Source organism: Rhipicephalus sanguineus, chromosome 3 (assembly GCF_013339695.2).
Source record: "Rhipicephalus sanguineus isolate Rsan-2018 chromosome 3, BIME_Rsan_1.4, whole genome shotgun sequence".
Classification (NCBI taxonomy): domain Eukaryota; kingdom Metazoa; phylum Arthropoda; class Arachnida; order Ixodida; family Ixodidae; genus Rhipicephalus; species Rhipicephalus sanguineus.
Genome location: NC_051178.1, coordinates 736,730 through 757,968, shown reverse-complemented (window position 1 = coordinate 757,968; position 21,239 = coordinate 736,730). Strand labels below are relative to the sequence as shown.

At 48.0% G+C, this 21,239-nt stretch overlaps 1 protein-coding gene across 1 annotated transcript in view; it reads right to left on the bottom strand.

The window, feature by feature from the left end:
* The window catches only part of LOC119388406 (arylsulfatase B-like), a 78,901-nt gene that overhangs the window by 41,246 nt on the left and 16,416 nt on the right, over positions 1 to 21,239 (bottom strand).

Below are 21,239 nucleotides of genomic sequence, written 5' to 3'. Positions count from 1 at the left end.
CCACCCTACCGCCTTCATGAAAGCCAGTAGCGAGATAAGGCGCATAGTCGTTTGCGTCCCATTTCTAAGGAGCTTCGCTCATCGGTCGTATTCGTACATGGAGCAACTGCTAGCTCCACAGGCACCCTTTGATGCTCCTTCGCCCAGCGGAGCCGGCCGGCACGTTTTATCTGTGCTTGAGCCGCGTCCGTCCGCAGCTTTAGCGCGCGCAAAGAACATACGGCGCGCGGGACGACGTTCTCGATTTGAACTTTATACAGAACATGACGGCAACGGTGACTGCAAAAAGTTACACACATCTCCCTGTCAAGAGAACCATGAGTAGCATGCGAAGCAGCTCATCGGTCGACTTAAATTTCCGCAAAGAGCTGCCGTTAAAGTCTTCCATGCCGGGTTGCAGCAGTTGCTTCAAGCCTTTCGCTGCCTTCGCCGCCTACTCGCGTTTCCGCGCCGCTTTGATGTTTGCTTGACGGCGTTGACGTTGCTCTTTGGCTGCGCGAGCCCTCCTTGCTTCCGTGGATTGCTGCAGGCGGCGTTTACGGCGCGCTTCCGCTTCTCTACCTCGAAGTTCGGGTCGGCTTGAAGCCACTGCCGTTTCGCGGCAGCGGCTTGTGGCGTTGACAGTGGCGTTGCCGGGAGGAGAATGAGCGGAGCGTGCGCGGGTCATTTTCATCTAGCAGAGCTGGCGCGGCGACTCTAGCGGTCTCCTCCGGAAGCTTGGACCAGCTGTTGCGCATGCGCAGTATGGGCGTGGACGGCGACGGGAGGAAACAGGCTCGACCTTAAGCTGCTCCGCATCTAAAACGTGCCTTCAGTGCCCATATAATCGCTATCGCAATAAAACAGAAAGGAAATGATTGAAGTGGTTCTTGCGGGAGCAGATGCAGTGGGAAAAAAATGAGGTGGTATCTGCGTCTTGATATGGACACGGAAACACAAACACGTAATAGACTTTATTGTCTCTATCAAAAACGTTTTTAGCAACAGCACACTATCGCAGCTATCTATTTACCTCTTAATTTGTACGAAAATTTACTTAATTTCTACTTTTCTTTCCACCTCTAGGTACCCGCGACTCGATGTACTGCGTTTCGGGCACCCGCACGTTCGATAAGGCGACCGGATCGGAATTCTGCCCAAAGTACACACTTTCGTTATTGAGCGGAAAGACGCTTCGCACACTGAGCCTCGCCAGAAGAAACTACTCAACGGCAAAAAATTACGGGGCCGCCGTTTGGGGGGCAGGAAATACGAGCGATGGGTAAGCAGTACACTTCAGTCTCTTCGATTGAAACTCAGCGTATACTTGAAAACTTTTGTGTTGATCGCGTGCTCTGAGGGAAGGGTAATGTGGCCGTCCTTTATTGACACGTGGCCCTCACTTTATGCCGCGTCTCCCGAAGACCACCTGTATATTACCACGATAGCGTTAAAGATACCGTGTCTCAGAAACCGCGTTGGTGTCGGAAAAATTGCCGTTGTCCGTGAGTTGAAAAGTCCCGATGGACGCAAAGCACAAAAACGCAGGGTTCCAGCCGGAATCGAAGCCAGGTATTCTGCGTGGCAGTGAACTATTCTACCACGGAGCCACGAGAGCGCTCGAAACTACTTCGGGAAAAGACCCAATTGAGTCGTCATTCGTCTGGTTTGTTAAGAGATGCAATATTGCGTGGCAGACGCGTAGAATAGCAGCATGCGTCAAACCATGTGAACTGCAGTAAAAAGTAGGCGGATGAAAGCTACCAGCCCATAAGGAAGGGCTTAACTATCATTCGTTATCATCATCATACCAGCAGCCAGAACAAAATGTGCAGCTACGCATACAGGTCCGCGTATTGTTTTAGATTCGTGTACAGTACTCACGGATTGAAACGACACAATTTAGGACTGGTTAACGCACATACTTTCGTTTCCACCGTCTTCAGTTCGGGTCATATCGGCGTAATTTCTACTGGAACGCGTTAATCACAGCCAACGTTATATAATGAGACGAGATTCGTCGCGACATGACGTGGTTATGTCGAGCAATTGCGCACAACAGTCGTTATACAAAAAATGTGATGTCGCGTTTGAATCCGTCGGTACTGTACACATAGTGGGCGCTTCGCAACCGTAATTGCAGTAGGCGCCCGATAGGATAGTTTGCAATGGGCAATGTCATTCACACAGACGTTCGTTCCCCCACAGCCCGGTTGCTGTGTCCACGCAAAGGCGGAGCGTGGCAAGCGAATGAAAAGTCGATGCAAACGGGGCCTGATAGCGCATTTTGTTGCACTGTGAAAGCCTAAGCGTATCCCAAGTTTTTTTTGTGTGTTCAGGAGGAAGCATGCATGCATATATAGCACGTTGGGGATTGAACGTGTTTGTGATGTAATATACAAGACGACTGCTGTACAACTTTGAACTGTACTCAGATTAATTAACGAGCAAGCACAAAGTGAGAACGCGGCGGTCTCAACAAAAAATTAGACCCTGTGCTCTTCACAGGTCTAGTGCACAAAGGCTTGTGTGCAGGACTGTGTAACGCACATTTATCAACACTTTATTTATGCGCGGGTTTAGTGTACACGCTCTTGAAATTATTTAGGAGTATAAGGCGTGGGAATAAAATAGATGATGTCTGATTAAGGAAGCACGTACCGGACTTAGTATTTTCAAGAAACTATCGCAAATGCGGCACAACTGCCGAAAGAGGGAAAGCAGGAGAGCTTGACGCAGTTCAGCCGATAGCCTTCTTCCTGGGATCTTTCTTATCCTAGCCTTCATGTGCATTCAATTGTGTTTGTTTACATTAAGAAGAATGCCCGCGTATTGGTGTTGTCAGTCTGCTTACTATTTACTTGCTTATCATTTTACTGTGCTTACTATTTATTAAGAAAATTCCTTGCGATTTCGCGGCAACGTATGTACAAAATCCCAGCGCTACAAGAACGGCTCGTCCTCCTAGCGTCGAATTCATTAAGTGGCCGGAAATATGCCGTATACGATTGAATGATGCTGGTTTTATACACGCGCTGTCTTTACACACGTGTCCTATTTACAGGATGTCGTGTGATTACGGACGGATTAGAAGAGGGTGCGGTAAAGAGGTGAACGCGCGCAATGTTGTGATAAAGTGCACAATGGCCATGCTATAGGCTAGTGCACACGTGACCTATATGCGTCTTAAGGTAACCGTAAATTGCGTGACGGCCGTAATGGGTAAAAGCGAGCCAGGAAGGCTACTGGCATCCCGTGAGCAGTGTTTATGCGGGCTGAGTGCGTGAAAACACGCAGTCCCGACTTGTCGAGATGAGGTGAAGCTTATAGCTTGATTCCCGCAGCAAGCGATCTTCACCACGTTAGCATTGTTGCGCTTCGGCTTTGGGCGAGTGTCGATTTTGGCCGAACGAACGGGCAGGCAGGCATGCAGGCTGGTTGACTGTTTGGCTACTCGATTGGCGCAATTAACGTTTTCTCTGTGTGTGCTTAGCGCTGAAGCGTTTCTGACTCTTCAACAACCCCTTTGTTGTTTTGTTTCAGGTGTATCGCATACGTTTCTACAGGTCAAGAGTTTGTCCGGTTGTACGGACTCGGATGTTCTACACAGTTCCCCTACATCTGTAAGTAGACGCAGTGAGTTCAGCGGTGAACCCTCTCATGTACACACAGCCAGTTTTATCGAAGATGTCGAATCGAAGATGTCACCCCTGAGCGACATCTTCGATTCGTTACCGAACTTTACACCCTAAGCCATTACACTCGCTTAAGAAAAAAAGAGAGAGAGAGACCCGTTCGACCAACAACCATCCTTATTAAGGATACCAACAAGGACTACTGTATCGATTAATATTAAAAGGTATAGAGCCTTTTGAAGACATGGTCTTCCTTGGCGATTTCAGAAGGGATTTTATTCTTGGGAGTCGTGCGTATATGCAACCAGCCGGTCACAACGCGTTGTGGCACGGCTTCACAATAATGAGGAGTAAGCCTACCAAATGATAGAACTACGGGAAACAAACATTCGGAAGTTAAGGAATGGCTGTCGGTCGCCTTTCACGGCGCTTCTCTCGTCCCAAGAGACCTGTGAGAAATGAGCTAACAGGTGTGCTCATCTATAGGGTTGCGTTGGTGTACATCTGTTCTCTACAGAATTGGGCATTAAACGGTAAATATTCCAACATAACATATTTACGCCGAATAGCGTGTACCTACAATTTGCGCGGACTGATTCCTAGGAGCATTCGCCTGTTACACTTAAATAGACAGTAATCATCGCTGGTATCTCCAGGTTATTCTTTTTTATTTTTTTGCTGCTCCAGCAGAGATACCACTTTGTCAGATGCAAGTTCTGTTTTATTTAGTTACACAATAAACGTCGTGGTGGCGTAGTAGTTATGGTGCTCGACTGCTTACCCGAAGGTCGCGGTATCGAATCCCGTCCGCGGAGGTCGCATTTCCATGGAGGCGAAAAGGTAGAGGCCCCTGTACTTAATTGAGGTGGATGTTAAAGAACCCCAGGTGCTTGAAATTTTGGAGCCCTCCCCAACGGCGCCCCTTATAATCATATCGTGGTTTTGGGGCTTAAAACTCACAACTATTATATTCTTTCAGGTAGTATGCGAGGGATTATTGGTCAGCTGCCAGCTCGTAATCGGTTCACGTGCTACGTGACGCCAACAGGCAGAAAAAGAGTGTTCCACACTCGCCGTCATGGCTACTGGCGGCGCTGACTGACGCTCCCACCTTTAAATGTACATATATACCCTATAAAAGTGGACGGGGGGATGGCCGCCGCGGTAGCTCAGTTGGTAGAACATCGGACGCGTTATTCGAAGTTCGCAGGTTCGGTCCCTGCCCGCGGCAAGCTATCTCTTCGTCCACTTTTCTTTCTTCACATTTACCTTACATTTACTACTAAAAAGATCCCCTATACTTTCCTTGGCATAATTGTCTGTTAGTGCTCATTATTATTGTATTATATTCTTAGTTACACATTATTGAGCAAGTTGTTGAAAGTTCCCACGTTAGTGTAGTCACAAGAGTTCCTGCATATCGCGCAATCACAAGAAACATTTTGTGTTATTCGTGGCTTTATAAAGCCGACGTGACGCGAAAAGGTAGCACCGTACTTTTCGTGCTCTGTTGTAAGCTGGGAGCAATTTAGGCCTTTGCGAGAAACGTAGCAATTGCTCCTTTTCTACCTATCGGAGCAATCATTCACGTCGTGGGTACGGAATGGTGACCGTGGGTTTGCGATGTCTCAGAGCAGTGGAAATAGCACTTCTGTAAGCCGAATCTAATAGGAATCGAATAGCGTGGAAAGAGAATTGAATATCTTTTCGGCTATAGTCAGGGAATACTGTTCAGCCTTGGAATATACACTTGCGCGCAATTAATTTTGACTTATTGTACCTCTGGTTATGATGAAATTCATGTGCTTACACCGAGTATTATAAATAAGACGCCTTAATGGTCTCCTAAGGAGAATGGACAAGCCTGGGAGACAAATTCGGAGCACACATTGTTGTAATATACCTGGCGTCATATAGCTAACTCGTGCGAAGCTTTAAGCCCACGTGTTCGTTACGAGAATGCAGCGAGCTTTGTATTGTTCACTGCCCATTTGAACCAGTGAGGATACATTTGCTTTGAGCTAAGGCATTTCAATAAGCATAAGTAAGGGGTTTTTGCCTTAAGCGAACAAAGTAATTGAGAGGTTCTTTGACAAACCTCCGAGCACCTCGAACTGCATGCGCTGTATTCAGTGCGAGGAGTGTATGTGCGTGTGTGCATGCGTGCGCTCGAGCAGTCTTGCAGAGAGTAGAGATAAACCGGATAGGTCTACAGAAAACTTTAAACTTTCAACTCTCTCAAAAAGCTTGTTGTTCTTCGATGTTCTATTCTTGCCTTTCTGAATAGCTTACGTATGCTAATGATTTTATTGCACACCTCCTTCAATTGTTGAGGAACCTTAACGTGAAGAGACGCAGAGACTTTCTCTGTAAACAACTAAGCCTGAATGTACACGCAACTGCTTGCAGCCTGAAACAAAAATATTTTGGTTCTGCTTCTAGGCAAGAAAAGCAAGCCACGTCTCACTCATGGCTTTGACTGCGGCAAGTAGACAACCTGCCAGATAATATTAACAATTAATAACATTTTGGAATATACGCGATGTCTGTGGTAATCGTAGAATATTCATTTTGTCCTTCAATCTTCGGCTGAGCAGAAGACGCGAGCACGTCGCTGTGGGCACTGCGTCCAGTCTGCGTGAGCAGTGTTGAAATGGACTTTCCGGAATCCATAAAGGCATGCGCCAAACTGGGCATGGATCTTCTCCCAAGCGGTCTGCAGAGAGAAGAATACAGGGACATTGTACAGAATTACTTCATAATGTACATGGTTCCAAGGCCGCAATATTCTCTCTGGGTCGACATAGGTGAGAGGTAGGCAATTTCTTGATATTTCTTGTTTAAATACTTTCTTTTTCCGTTTCACTAACGCTCATGCTGATGTCGAGTACTCAAAGTGGGCAAAACTGTCTAAAATTGACAAACTTATTCTCAATCATTTTTTGTGATGTCACTCAAACTCGTCCGCACCTTTGCTCAATCCAGATATTTATATCATGAATCGACGAAAATTTCTCTGTAATCCCATTGCCTGAAACGACAGAACCTTCGTTTTCGAACCGCGGACGTGACGCCGTCGTCCCGAAACAGTATAGTTGCCTGGACTTACGACAAAGTTGTACGTCGACGGTGCATGCGCGTCTCGCACTCGTAGGTTTAGAGGACCTTCACAGAACACATAGTCACCGTATGCTACGTTTTGGTCCAAGAAATATATACAAAGCGCGACGGACACACCGTCAGCGCTATGCTTTTATTAAAAAGGTTGCAAAATGGTAGTAACTGCAGCATTTACAATCGCCTTGAGACATTCACTAACTTTCGATAACATGTTTTTCTTTACAGGTTATAAGTAGTGCTATTACTGCTTAGTATGTCAGTTAGGAGAGGTTATTACATGCGTACGTGACGAGTAAGCGTTACGCTGCGGTATATTATGCTGTAATTGTGGCAGTGTTATGAATAATTTAGCCAGACTATAACTTTCTTGATTATGATGGAATAATAGCGTTATTCTACGTAATTACACTCGCACCTGAGTACAGAGAGAGAGAGAGTGAAAGAAACAAAGAGAGAGAGGGAAAGGAATCTATAACGAAAGAAAAAGCGAAAAATCCTTGTCGGTCGACGGGGAAGTACGAGCGGCGACGGGTCCGTGCTTTCGCTGCGCCGAGCTTTGCGCGACCTAGTGCAAGCTGCCAGCAATTTTTTATCTTTCCAGGGTAGTAGAGTTGCTAACTTTCTTTCACTACTTCCCTTGAGGTAGGAACTGTATGTAGTAAGTACCATGATTGTACAGTTACTAACCAGGCAGTTACGGCGCAGGTAGTAACTGCTGTGACAAGTGCTTACTACCTCTCTGTTAGTGAGTAGCGCTGCAGTTCCTACAGGCAACGACCCAGGTCATGAGTTTATATCCGGGCAACAATGAAATGCTCCAACGTAAAATTACAAGTGACCTCGGTAAAAGACCATATGAAAAGCGGCTGATCGCCGACAAGGCCACGATCGAGAGAGCATCTGTTATGGGAAAACGGCGCATATTAAATACGCGTGTCACAGGTACACCATCATGGTCCGCATTTCTGGAGACTTGCCTGCGCCGGCTTTTTCGCGCACGATGCCGCCACCGCCGCCACCGCCGCCACCGCCACCACAGCCGAAATCAGTAACGCGTAAGAAGCTTCGCTTGATAACACTGACATTCACACTTAAGGTGATGGAATCTAATACAGTGAGCCAATGGAATCTAATACTATATCACTCACTAAAACCAAAGGCTCACGTCGGTTGCAACTTGTGCATCAATTAGTCGCGACGCCTGAAACTAGTGGTGGTCACCATGCCACCGCTGGGAGACTTCTGGAAGCTCTCAGTGCGCTGTTCGCTCCGAACCCTGGGAGTTCCTCTGAGTGCTGTAGTCATCCCCACGTACCTGCGCACGTTCTACAACACTATTCTAAGTTATGAAGCCCAACGGTGATGCTCGCTGTTGTAGTCAGTGCGTTGCCCTTCTGATTTTAGTACAAAGCTTCATTTTTTAATGCGTTAGAACTGATGACCCCATTTCCCATAAAATACGATGTCGTCGGCGTCGGCGTCGTTTTACGTGAGCGAAAGGTGGTGATCGATGTAAAGAATAAACGTCTGGGTTCGAGATGGAGTCATAGTATTCTACCACATAGCCGCGCCAGTGCTAGTAATAGTCAAGTATTCTACCACATAGCCGCGCCAGTGCTAGGAAGAAGTTCAGAAAAAGAGCCTATATAGGCGTTCGAGCGAGAAGTCACATCTACCACAAGACAATACGGCATGACAGTAGCGTAGAAACGCAATGAGTGGGTTGTTTAAAGCTGGCCACCCACTAAAAACTGTGCAGCAAACTGTGCAGCTAATTGTGCGGCTACGTATGTCCGCATATCGCCATACAAAAAGGCAGTAGATACTTCGATACTCAGTATGATGGATTATGGTTTCTTGAGTATCTCGCAGATGTGCTTGAAAAAGGCGCCATAAGGAAGTTTACAATGGTTAATGTCACGCGCACAGACTATGCATCCCTCATGTCCGGTTGAGATATGCATCAAGAAGCGGAGTATGACATGCGAATGAGAAGGGGATGAGAACGGGGTCCGATAACGATATGGCGTTTCACTCTTAAGGGTACACCTTAAACGTGCTCAAAGCTTTTTCATTTTTTATGTTTAAGATATTGCTGAGCTTAGCCCACGCCCACTGGTCCTTAAAAGTTCAAAACAATAGGATGGGAAAACAAAGTTTTCCGAGAGAAAATTGCAATTAGGCATGCATTTATTAAGACTTCTGTTCTTGCAGTAAGACGCAAGTAATTGCTTTCTCACTTTTCTTCCAGCATGAACCAAAGCGGCTGCTCGGTCAGGTCAGATTGGTATGCATCAATTTCTGAATCCACACCCCCCCAGTTCTGCACAGAGAGCGTCGGTTCTACAGTCTGCTTGTGTGAGTACCCCTTCCTTCTGTATCGAGGTAACGTAACGCTGTAACTTATATTGCGTTGAAACTTAACGGCTCCTCGCAATGCTTCTCGAAAATGTTTTTAGAATCGGTCAATGATCGAAAAAAAAAGAGAATAAATTGAACAAACTAGGCTCGCTGCGATGCTGCCATGTTGGGTGCTCCGGTGCCAATGCGGACGCACCGCATCTTCCGTCTCGACCAGCGCTCTGAAGCGACCTTCGTTTGCAATATTCTAGCAGACTAGAAACGGCGTGAAGTATTGTGTTTAGTTACAGGCAACTGAAATTCTTAACACCTGCTCCAACAACAAAGCTTGGCTGTAATTAGTGTTCAGTTTCTGCAAGTTTCGATACGTAAGACTGAAGTGTTTCCTTAATGCGGTGAATTATTTGCGGAGGTGTGCACCGAAATTTATTAAACCTTTCGCGTAGCAAAAAAAAAAAAAAAAAGACACTTCGCTTAGAAAGTGAGGAACTTCCCGATAACCTCCCTTGTTTTCGGCTCTGCTCTCCGGAAAGGAAATACGCAATGCAGCAACAGTACCGGGATATGCTCACTAATGAAAATCTATGTTAGGAACACCAAAGTTGTTTTAATAAAGAACGTAGATCCTTTACCGGGGCTTCAGTTTTCTTTCGCCTGCTTGGCCACCGAACGTCGCGAGAGCAGTAACCTTCGACGTGTGTCTACTATTTCGGACGTGTTTCGACAGTTGGCGAGATTCTTTAAAAAAAGTTATGGGGGACGAGTGCGTACCCTCGCGAATAGGTGGATGCCTTATAAAGTGGGATGGAAAGGGAACGCCACAAAGCTTCACGTGTTTAGGTTTTCGCAAGTACGCTTGAGTCCCTCCAAATTGAAGAGCTTCGGTGCCTCGGGCTAAAAGGATTGGCAGGGCATTATTTTCCGTTTCAGTTTATATACATTACGACGAATGTATACGTTGTGTCCGTTACTGGCGCACTCGTACACAAAGAAAAGGAGCTGCATGTTGGAAGGCGGCAAAGAACGTGCGATTTAACCGCCGCGCGATTTAAACGCAGCTTAACGTGCTACTTGAACGCAGCTGGAGTGATCCCGCATTCCTGCAAAAAGAACACAACGAAGTGCGAGCGTACACGAATTCGTGCAATTCCTGAAAACGACATACAATTGATTAAGTTTTCACAATAAAGAAAAAAAAGTCACAGTTTCGCCGCAAGGGCGAAGCAATGAATGCGATAGCAAGAGATTAATGCTATACGAAATGAGGCTCGCCAATGGATACTCTCAGTTTGAACAGCGCTTCTGTTGGAAAGGCGGCCGAAGCAGCGAAAAAAACTAGCGTGCTTCAAGTGTCGAGCTGTGACACTTGATAGTTCGCGCTCATCTTCTGTTTGTTCGTTTAGCGGCGTCCCTTGAGCTCGAGTGACTTTCGTACGCTCCGTAACATGAGCGCGGACATCACGGTGAAAGCTTGAAACATTCCTCTTCCCCTCACCACGAGAAAACCGCGCGAGCAGACAGCGGAAGGGCAAGGTTCTCCCTGCGAAAATATAAGAAGAAGCGAGCGAGCTCGCCAACGACTTTTAAATCCGCCCGTCGCGCTCCTAGCGCCATCTCGCTGGTAATGAAGAAACGCTCATGAGCGCCTAGCGTCTCTCGAGTCCGTCCAGCGGTAAAGGGTGTGTATATAAAGCTCGCCGTTAGCAAGGTGGAGGATCTGCGTTTCGTGGCGTAGTGTATAGCGCCACTCGCTGCGGAGCAAGAGGTCCCTGGTTCGATTCCGCGCTTCGGAAGCATTTTTCTGAATTATTTTTCTTTGGGGCTTATATATATATATATATATATATATATATATATATATATATATACGGTGGATGACGGCGACGGCAAAATCCAGCCGAGACTGTCCATATAGTTGCTATCGCAATAAAATGCGCGGTACGAAATAAGTCAGAAAATTAAAGAAAGAAAAAATATACTAGTGATATGGCAGCGCGAAAGTTTCACTTCGATTTGGGAAAGATACGAGAAAAAGGTGCAAGAAATGCAAAGATATAAATCTTCACCTGTATTCCGTCCTATTGCAAACACAAGAGCGTGCATTAAATTGTAATATGAAACATTTCCGCAGACCATACACCATGAGAACTTCGACAAATGTATTAGGTGTCTCTGGTTAACAGATTCGCTTTCACTAAGGCAAGGCCTTAAAGCAGAGCCTGCATTTAGGCCCCTTAACAAACATGAAAATGACGACGTGGAAATACGAAGAAGAGCGCAGTAGGTTGCACAACTGTTTGACATATTTAGGCATTGTCTTCTTATTGCTGGTCAGGCCTAATTCCCCCACGTTTATAGAAGAACCGCTGTACAACTGTTCACGGCTGCAGTACTCCATAAAGCATAATTATTTTTTGCGGCGAACGCGGTATTGCGTACCCAGAGTAAAATAATAATAGAATAAATAAATAAATAAATAAATAAATAAATAAATAAATAAATAAATAAATAAATAAATAAATCGAGACTTGTAAGAACTTTTCGATGCGAACTGATCTTGCTTTTTTATTTTGCAGTCTACAACAAAGAAATACGTGGTACCGTTGACGACCCCGCTGTTGAATCTGCCGGCCGCAGACATATGACTGCCGTCGATGGTGTTTTGTCTGTGCCGTAATGACAGTGAACCCAGACTGGTGGTTACATACCAATAAATATTGGTTCGGCGACTTCATGAACACACTATAAAACAACATGTTATGAAACGTGTGCAACCTTCGCGTTCACATGGAGGGTACTGCGATTCTTATTTGATGAAAGTCGTAGTGTTCATCGATTATATCATACACCGTGAAGCGACACATTTTTTGTAGCTCTTTCGGGGCCGTATGCAAAAGCGTGAAACGTACCGGCATGTTGATACACATTGAATCTTTCGTTTTTTTTTTTTTACAAACGGGAAATGTCGTATGAAGGAAACAGTTGCAACTCACACGGTGGGATACAGATAGCACGATTCAATAAAATTGCAGGTCACATTGTCTTGTGTGTGGAATATTTCATATTGGCTCGGGAAGTCTGCAGTGGCTTCCCAAGTTTATCGACTGACATTTTTCCTGAAATTTCTGATTTGGTGCTATATTGGAAAATAGATACACGGTTTAAAGAGAACGCCGTGAGTAGCGTGACTGGCGCGGTCAATATTGTGCAGCCGATTTCACACCAACCACAGCAGGCGGAGCATAGCGCGACTGCCTTGCTAAGCGGAAGGCAGCGCAAGGAGCGCGTGGGCGCGTTCCACAACAGCCGACGCACGACGGCGCGCACTACTGCGGCGCCGTAGGTGGCCAGCGCGGAAACTCGTCTCGCCACTGTCGTTCCCTTCTGCTCGCGCTCTCCTGGCTAACGCCGTCTTTCATCTTCCGCTGCGCTCCGCTTTCGCTCTTTTCGTCCTCGTTCGCTCTGCCGGTTACGACGACGGCGACGCCGCTCAGCGCAGGAAGAGGCGCCTAAGAGCTGAGCCATAAAATAATTGACTAGAAAAGTGAAACTGATACAGTCAAGTAAAATGTGTAAAATATCGTTACATTTGAATACAAGGCGAACGCGTTGCTTAGCAGTCAGTCATGTAAAATGGAGGTATAACACATCGAATACGACGGAAAGAAGATATACAGAGACTAAAGTTCCTACTTGTGTAATTATTCTTATAGCGTTAATGGATACATAATAAAAAACGATGCGTTACACTTTATTGCCATTATTATAATATCTCTACTAGATAACCATGTAGGTTTCTGGTTTGAACGTACCAGTAAATAATTACTGTACTTTGTAGTTTGTTTTCTTGTCTTTCTTTCTGTTTAATCATAGTTACTATTCCCAATATTCTCTAAAATTTCATTTGAACAATTTCTAACGCATCTGCCATACCTATGAGAAGGATACCATCATCGACGTCTTCGTAGTCATCATCATCACATCAACGGCTTGCTTAAGTGATTAGGTCATTCTCTTCAAACGGGCTGCATAACATTCTTTCGTTTGACATTGTAGTGTTCCAATTATCCCTTTCGGATTAAGTTCGTCAACTGTACATTCCTGGCTTTTGAAGCTTTTATCGAGCACTAGGGTGAAGACGCTACTATTCAAGGGATCTAATGGCTTATTCAAATTACGTAGGCGTCTGATTCGGCAAACGTCTAATAAACGCGATAACCGCTCCCTAAATCTTTATTAGCAACGGTGATGTTTAGTGACCTTCCCAATATCAGGTTTTGTGTGCAAATCGCTCATGCACCCTTAAACAGATCTCAAGTAAAGTACTAGGTATAGCCAGAAGGTTAGACTAAAAGGCACAGTTTCCCGGCTATATCTAGCGTTTCATGTGTGAAGAGGTTTATTGGTCGTTCAAGGACGTAATGGTTGTCAGCGGCAAGGCAGCGAGAAGAACCGTCAAGAGGCACAGCGGCGATCCATCCAAAACACGAGGCGAGCGAGCCGAGCGTTGGGGATGCTTGCTTGCTTGCTTGCTTGAACCTCTTCTACTGGCTCTTACCCACAAAGGGGGATTGGCCATGAAACCGGCGGTAAACATTACATGGAAATTTAGAATTTAGACAAAAGTAATTGGATTAATCGGACTACAAGCGAGTATTGAAAATAATATAAGAATCTTTGGGTTATGTGCCAATAGAATGATAAAAGAACCTTAATATCAAAAATAATCAATTAGAGAAAAGAATTATAAAATACCAAATTGCAATAGGAAATAACTTAATAAGGAACTCTTCTTGTGTCTCGAAGAAATTCGCAGACAGCTATGCAAACGTTCCTGTTGCTGTGGCCCAGAGAAGACGCCCCAAGGGAAAGAATATATGCAGAATCTAGAGGAATGTTCAAATTTCTGAATAAATATTCGAAATGTTTTTTCCTGTGACTGGAGAAACGATGGCAATGTATTAAAAAGTGATCAATGTTTTCAGGCTCTTGACATAAAAAGCAAAGAGGGGACGGAACCAGACCAGCCCTGTGTAAATAAAAATTTAGAGGAGGAATACGGCATCGAAGTTTAGTAAGGGACACCTCCAATTTACGAGAGGGACACCATTTATTGTTCTGTAGAGAAGAATTGGAACGTTGTAATGGGCCGTCCTCTCCAGCGCCTTCTAGTGGGTCGCCCTCTTCGCCTCTTGTCGGAGAGCACGCCCCTCGTGCTCGTGCTCGTGAGACTCTGCGAGTCTGCGCTCTGTCGTTGTGCATCGTCGCCGTCAATCCCGCCGTCAATAAACGCCTTAACAAAGTGGTGGAGAGTGCTGTACCGTCACCGCAACTTCAGTCTCCATTCGATGCCCCTGGAGCTTCGATCCCGTACCGTGCCATCTACCATGCCGCAAGACGCCGCTCAGCAAACGCCGCCTCCTGCTCCGGCCGCTTGTCCCGGTGTCCCCCGTATCCGCGACCCTCCTGTCTTCACCGGCGCGGATGGCACTGACGTGGAGGACTGGCTCGCGATTTACGAACGGGTGAGTGTTCCCAATAAATGGGACGAAGCAGGCAAGCTGACCAACTTGGTTTTCTACCTCGCGGGTGTGGCAGGCATGTGGTACAACAACCATGCATCCGATTTCCCCACGTGGTCCGATTTCAAGACCGCCATCGTCAACGTGTTTGGCCGCCCTGCCGTTCGTAAGCTTCAAGCCGAACAGCGCTTACGTGAACGAGCTCAGCAGGCAGGGGAATCGTTCACGAGCTACATCGAAGACATCCTTGACCTGTGCAAGAAAGCCGACGCGAGCATGTCGGAGTCTGACAGAATCAGGAATGTTCTGAAAGGCATCGACGACGATGCCTTCACTATGCTGCTGGCCAAAAACCCTCGCACAGTGGCAGAGGTCATTACCCTGTGCCAAAGCTACGAAGAGCTGCGCCGGCAGCGCTTGATGACCCGTCGACCGCCATCACGCGATGCTGATCTCGCAGGCTTGTCGGCAATTCCTGACCACTCCACTTTGCTCGCCGAAATCAAGTCGTTCGTGCGTGAGGAAATTGCCCGCCAGGTCTCTCTACTGGCTTTCACTCCACCGCAGCATGTTGACCAGCCGCCAACTACACTTCTGCCTCCTCTCCGCCGAGCGATTCAGCAAGAAATCGCGGAGGTCATTCCCGAATACCACCAGCCGCCTCTAGTGCCTGCACCACTAAGCTACGCGCAAGCTGTAGCCAGGCCGCCCCCAGCGATTCCTGTGGCTGGCCCGCGGAGTTACGCCGAAGCCGTCGTCGGACCACAGGCCTTCGACGTGGCTGTCCCGCCTACATACGTCGACGTCGCCCCCAGGCCCCGACAGCTGCCCACAATGCACTCATTTCAGCAGCCGCCTCGTCCATCCCGTTCTGCGACATGGATGGGACCCGCGAACCGCTGGCGCACTTCCGACAACCGCCCCATTTGCTTTGCGTGCGGTTGCGCCGGTCACGTCGCACGCTACTGCAATCGCGTGCAGCCGCCTCGGGTCGCATCAACCCTGACCAGCTCACCAAGCAGCCCTTATTATGACCAAGCGCCGCCAATGTCACCGACGTCCCGCCCCGCACCATCTACCCGCCGTTCACCGTCTCCACGACGTCGCTCACTGTCGCCGATGCGGCCACGTCCGGGCTCACGCGACCAGGAAAACTAGTCGTCGCAGTCCACGAGGCAAGGGCTGCGACGCTATCGAACTGCGAAAGCCCTCAGCGAAGCCCCTCGAACGTGATTGACGTGTTTGTGGACAGTGTTCGCGCATCCGCCCTTATCGACACTGGAGCCGCCGTATCCGTTATGGACGCCAAGTTTAGCCGACTACTGCGAAAAGTGACGACGCCGCTTTCGGGGCTCTCGCTCCGTACAGCCAGTGCCCAAAGTATCCACCCAACAGCGGTCTGCACAGCTCGCGTCATTATTCAGGATGCTCTGTACGCCGTCGAATTGATCATAATTCCTGCCTGCTCTCACGACGTCATCCTAGGGTGGGATTTTCTCTCCCGCCACGACGCCGTCATTCATTGCGCACCAGCCGAAATAGAGCTCTCACCATTCTCTGAATTGGCGCCGGCAGACAGTCCATCGGCTGCGGGCAAGGTACTTGTCAAAGACGACACCAAGGTGCCTGCAAACTCGTCGACGGCGGTGTCAGTGTACTGCGCCAGTCTCTCCGACACCGTTGCACTTCTCTCGCCATCTGACCGTGTTTGCACGAGGAAAGGCATGCTGGTGCCTTTCGCGACCGTGCAAGTCACTCAGGGCAGTACGTCAATTTTTGTTATCAACCCATCTCCGTACAGTGTTATGTTGGTCCGAGGGGAATGTCTCGGCAGCGTGGAACCCCTCGAAGACGCACAAGTTATGGACGAACCAGATGAAATGCACTGCCACAGTTCCAGTACGCTCAGCGCTGTTTCGACATCTGGTTCATCACCCGCTGATGTCTTTGGTTCCTCCATTGCTGACGACCTTACACCGGTCCAGCGTTCCCAGCTTCTGGGCCTGTTGGACGAATTTCGCTCATCTTTCGATGTCGCTCAAACTTCTCTCGGCCGCACTTCCGCCGTTACGCATCGCATCGACACTGGCGCCCAGCCGCCACTGCGGCAACGTCCATATCGCGTATCTCCCACAGAACGCCGTGTAATCAACGAGCAAGTCGACGACATGCTGCGACGCGATGTTATTCGACCATCTAACAGCCCCTGGGCGTCTCCTGTCGTACTTGTTGCGAAGAAGGACGGTTCTGTGCGGTTCTGTGTAGACTACCGACGACTCAACAAGATCACTCGTAAGGACGTGTATCCACTACCGCGAATAGACGACGCGATTGACAGCCTGCAAGGAGCAGAATTCTTTTCATCTCTCGATTTGCGCTCAGGGTACTGGCAAGTACCCATGGCTGATGACGCTCGACCGAAGACCGCCTTTGTCACGCCCGACGGCTTGTACGAATTCAACGTCATGCCGTTTGGGCTGTGTAATGCGCCCGCCACCTTTGAGCGCATGATGGATACCGTTCTGCGCAACCTGAAATGGCACACATGCTTGTGCTACCTCGACGACGTCGTTGTTTTCGCTCCGGACTTCTCCACACATCTTCAACGCCTGCGGCATGTTTTGACGCGTTTGAGCGACGCCGGTCTACAACTGAATCTAAAGAAGTGCCGATTTGCAGCGCGGCAGCTGACAATACTCGGTTACGTCGTGTCCAAGGACGGTATTCTTCCCGATCCAGCCAAGCTTCGGGCCGTGACCGAGTTCCCCAAACCTACGTCCGTCAAAGAACTGCGCAGTTTCGTAGGACTGTGTTCCTACTTTCGGCGCTTCATTCGAAACTTCGCGACCGTCATATCGCCGCTGACGAAGCTCCTCGGAAGTAACGGGTCCCTCAGTTCATGGTCGTCAGAGTGCGACGACGCTTTCGCGAAGCTCCGTCGTCTGTTGACGTCGCCTCCCATACTACGCCACTACGACCCTACGGCCCCTACAGAGGTACACACAGACGCCAGCGGTGTTGGCCTTGGCGCTGTCCTTGCGCAGCGCAAACCAGGGTTCCCTGAATATGTCGTGGCGTATGCAAGTCGTACGCTCACCAAAGCCGAGACCAATTACACCGTCACCGAAAAGGAATGCCTAGCGATCATCTGGGCCCTTACGAAGTTCCGACCTTATTTGTATGGTCGCCCATTTGATGTCATCACCGACCACCATGCCCTCTGCTGGTTGTCATCATTGAAGGATCCATCAGGCCGCCTCGCCCGCTGGGCACTTCGCCTACAGGACTACGATATCCGCGTGCTGTACCGCAACGGACGCCAGCATGCTGACGCCGACGCACTCTCGCGCTCCCCCTTGCCTGACGACAACACCCACAGCTCAATGTCTCACAATGCCCTTTCTTCCATCGACGTTCACACTATCGCTACCGAACAGCGCAAGGATCAATGGATCGCTTCACTGCTAGACTTGCTGACTGATCCTTCGGCAACACCATCCACTCGCGCGTTGCGTCGTCAAGCCCACCATTTCGCCATTCGCGACGACCTCCTCCACCGACGCAATTACAACGCCGACGGCCGCCAGTGGCTACTAGTAATACCCCGCAGTCTGCGTTCTGAAATATGCGAATCGTTCCACGCTGATCCGCAGTGTGCGCACTCTGGGGTATCGAAAACATACCACCGCATTCGCCAACGGTACTTTTGGCGAGGCATGTACCGCTACGTGCAGAAGTTCGTTCGCTCCTGCATCGATTGTCAGCGCCGCAAAACTTCAACGCACCAGTCACCAGTAGGTCTGCAACCTTTACCTTGCCCTGATCGGCCGTTTGGGCGCGTTGGCATCGATTTGTATGGGCCACTCCCTCTGACTTCGGCTGGTAACCGCTGGGCCATCGTCGCTGTAGACCACCTTACGCGATACGCCGAAACTGCCGCCCTCCCAGCGGCTACAGCGCGCGATGTAGCCTCCTTTCTGCTCCGCCGGTTCATGCTGCGCCACGGTCCACCCCAGGAGCTGCTCAGCGATCGAGGCCGTGTCTTCCTGTCGGAAGTCGTCGAAGCCATCCTCAAAGAGTGCAACGTTGTTCACCGCAAAACTACTGCTTACCACCCGCAGACGAATGGGCTCACGGAACGCTTTAACCGCACGCTCGGCGACATGCTCTCGATGTATGTCGCCGCCGATCACACAAATTGGGATTCCATTCTACCTTTCGTCACCTACGCCTACAATACCGCCCCTCAAAGCACCACTGGTTTCTCACCATTTTTCCTATTGTACGGCAGGCACCCGTCGCACACAATCGACACAATCCTTCCATACAAGCCGGATCGATCTGAGTGTGCGCCTATTTCTGCCACAGCCAGACTTGCTGAGGAGTGTCGCGAGCTTGCGAAGACCTTTACTACGCAGGACCAAGAGCGGCAGAAAAGCATCCGCGGTGAGACCAACACTTCTGCACCCACGTTCCTACCCGGAGCACTCGTATGGCTCTCGATCCCTACCACTGCAATTGGCCTCTCTTCCAAACTGCTGCCCAAATACGAAGGCCCCTACCGTGTCGTCGAACGCACATCCCCGGTCAACTACCTGATTGAACCCATCGACCCATCTTCCGACATGCGCCGTCGAGGGCGCGACATTGTCAACGTGGAGCGCCTCAAGCCCTACCATGACCCGCTCGTAGTGACCAGCTGCTAGGTCGCCAGACGGCTCCCTTTTCGTACCCGGGGTAATTGTAGAGAAGAATTGGAACGTTGTAATGGGCCGTCCTCTCCAGCGCCTTCTAGTGGGTCGCCCTCTTCGCCTCTTGTCGGAGAGCACGCCCCTCGTGCTCGTGCTCGTGAGACTCTGCGAGTCTGCGCTCTGTCGTTGTGCATCGTCGCCGTCAATCCCGCCGTCAATAAACGCCTTAACAGTTCCAAGGAAAAGAAAGGTGACCATATTCTTGCTGTGGTAATCTTACTTTCATGGAATCCTGATGTAATGCGTATTTTCGGAATCTGGATGCAGTAATAAAGTCTGTATGTGGTACAATGCACATTGCAGGACCATCTAGGGACCAACGCGCGAGAACATCCGCCATCTCGTTTAAAAATATGCCACGGTGACCTGGCACCCATACCAACTGCACTGTGCTGAAGTTTTTAGGAATTAAAGACATGAACACATTTAAGGAGGAGGACTCGGAAGGAGAAGCTGAAGTGAGAGCACTACATACAGATTTCGAATCAGTGACAATTACAGCTGACGACTCATTTACTGAAAGCTTTCGAAGGGCTAAAAGAATTGCTAAGAGCTCTGCTTCAAACATTGGAGTATAATCCGGGAGTCGCAATGAGAATGACCAAGATAAAGCCTCTGAGAAAATGCCTACTCCCGCTTTCTCTTCTCGCATGGATGCATCAGTAGCAATTACGTTAAAAATTCCCAACTGACCTAAATGGTCTTCTAACAAGCCACTCAGATATCTAGAGGGAAGAAATTTAGAATTGGATGGGAATATATCATCGAATTCAATTTTTGTCTTAGCCAATGAGTAATCATTTGAAACAATGTTGCGTATATTCACCTTTAAAGGATATAGCTGATCTTGCACAAACAAAACTTGAGGCTTATGTATCCGAGACCATGGCTCATTAAAAAATGATCTCGATTCAGAAATGAATACAAACTGTAAACGTCTTAGAGAAGATGCGTAAATTTTTAAATACGTTTTGACTGTAAGAATGCGGAATCTGCAAGTCAGAGTAGGTACTCGGGCTTCTTGATATAGAACACTGTTCGCTGTAAATTTCGGAACCCCTAGACAACTACGAAGAGCCTCGCGCTCTAGAAGAACCAGGGGATTAATTTTGTATGCTGGCCCCCCAGAGAATAAAACGCAACCAAATTCTAGAATCGGGCGAATATACATACGGTAAATCATAATGAGATTGTCCCTGCGTAACCCAGTGGGGTGACGACCAAGTTTACGAATCATTCCAAAATAGCGAGTTGCCTTCGATTTAATATGCTCAATGTGATGTAGCCAAGTTAGTTTTTTGTCATAAAACACCCCCAAATACTTAACGCAGTCTTTTTGGGAAATTATTTCTTGACGGTACTGAAGTGAAATGCTAATTGGAGCATTCAAAGGAAAAACAATAACGGAACATTTACTGACGTTTAGTGTCATTCGTATCTGTTCAAACCATAACTCTAAAGTTCCTAAATATGATTGTAGTGTAGCATGCAATGGCTGAATATCACACGCAGAAGAGAAAAACGCGATGTCATCTGCATATACATATAGATGAACGTTAGTCTTCATAGGAACTGAACTTAATAGCACATTAAATAAAACAGGAGAAAGAACGGAACCTTGAGGGACTCTTCTGGACTGACTATATTTTGGGGAAGATAAGCCATGCTGGGAACAGTAAAATTTTCTATCCTTTAAAAACTCATACAGCCAATTAATAATATATTGCGGGAAGTTCAAGTTTTTTAGACAGTTAAGCAAGGTAGCATGCTCTACACTGTCGTATGCCTTAGCCAAATCTGACGTTACCAATGCTGAATATTGCCGCCTGTGCCGAGCAAGCTTAATCCGTCCCTCTAAAGCTACATGTGTG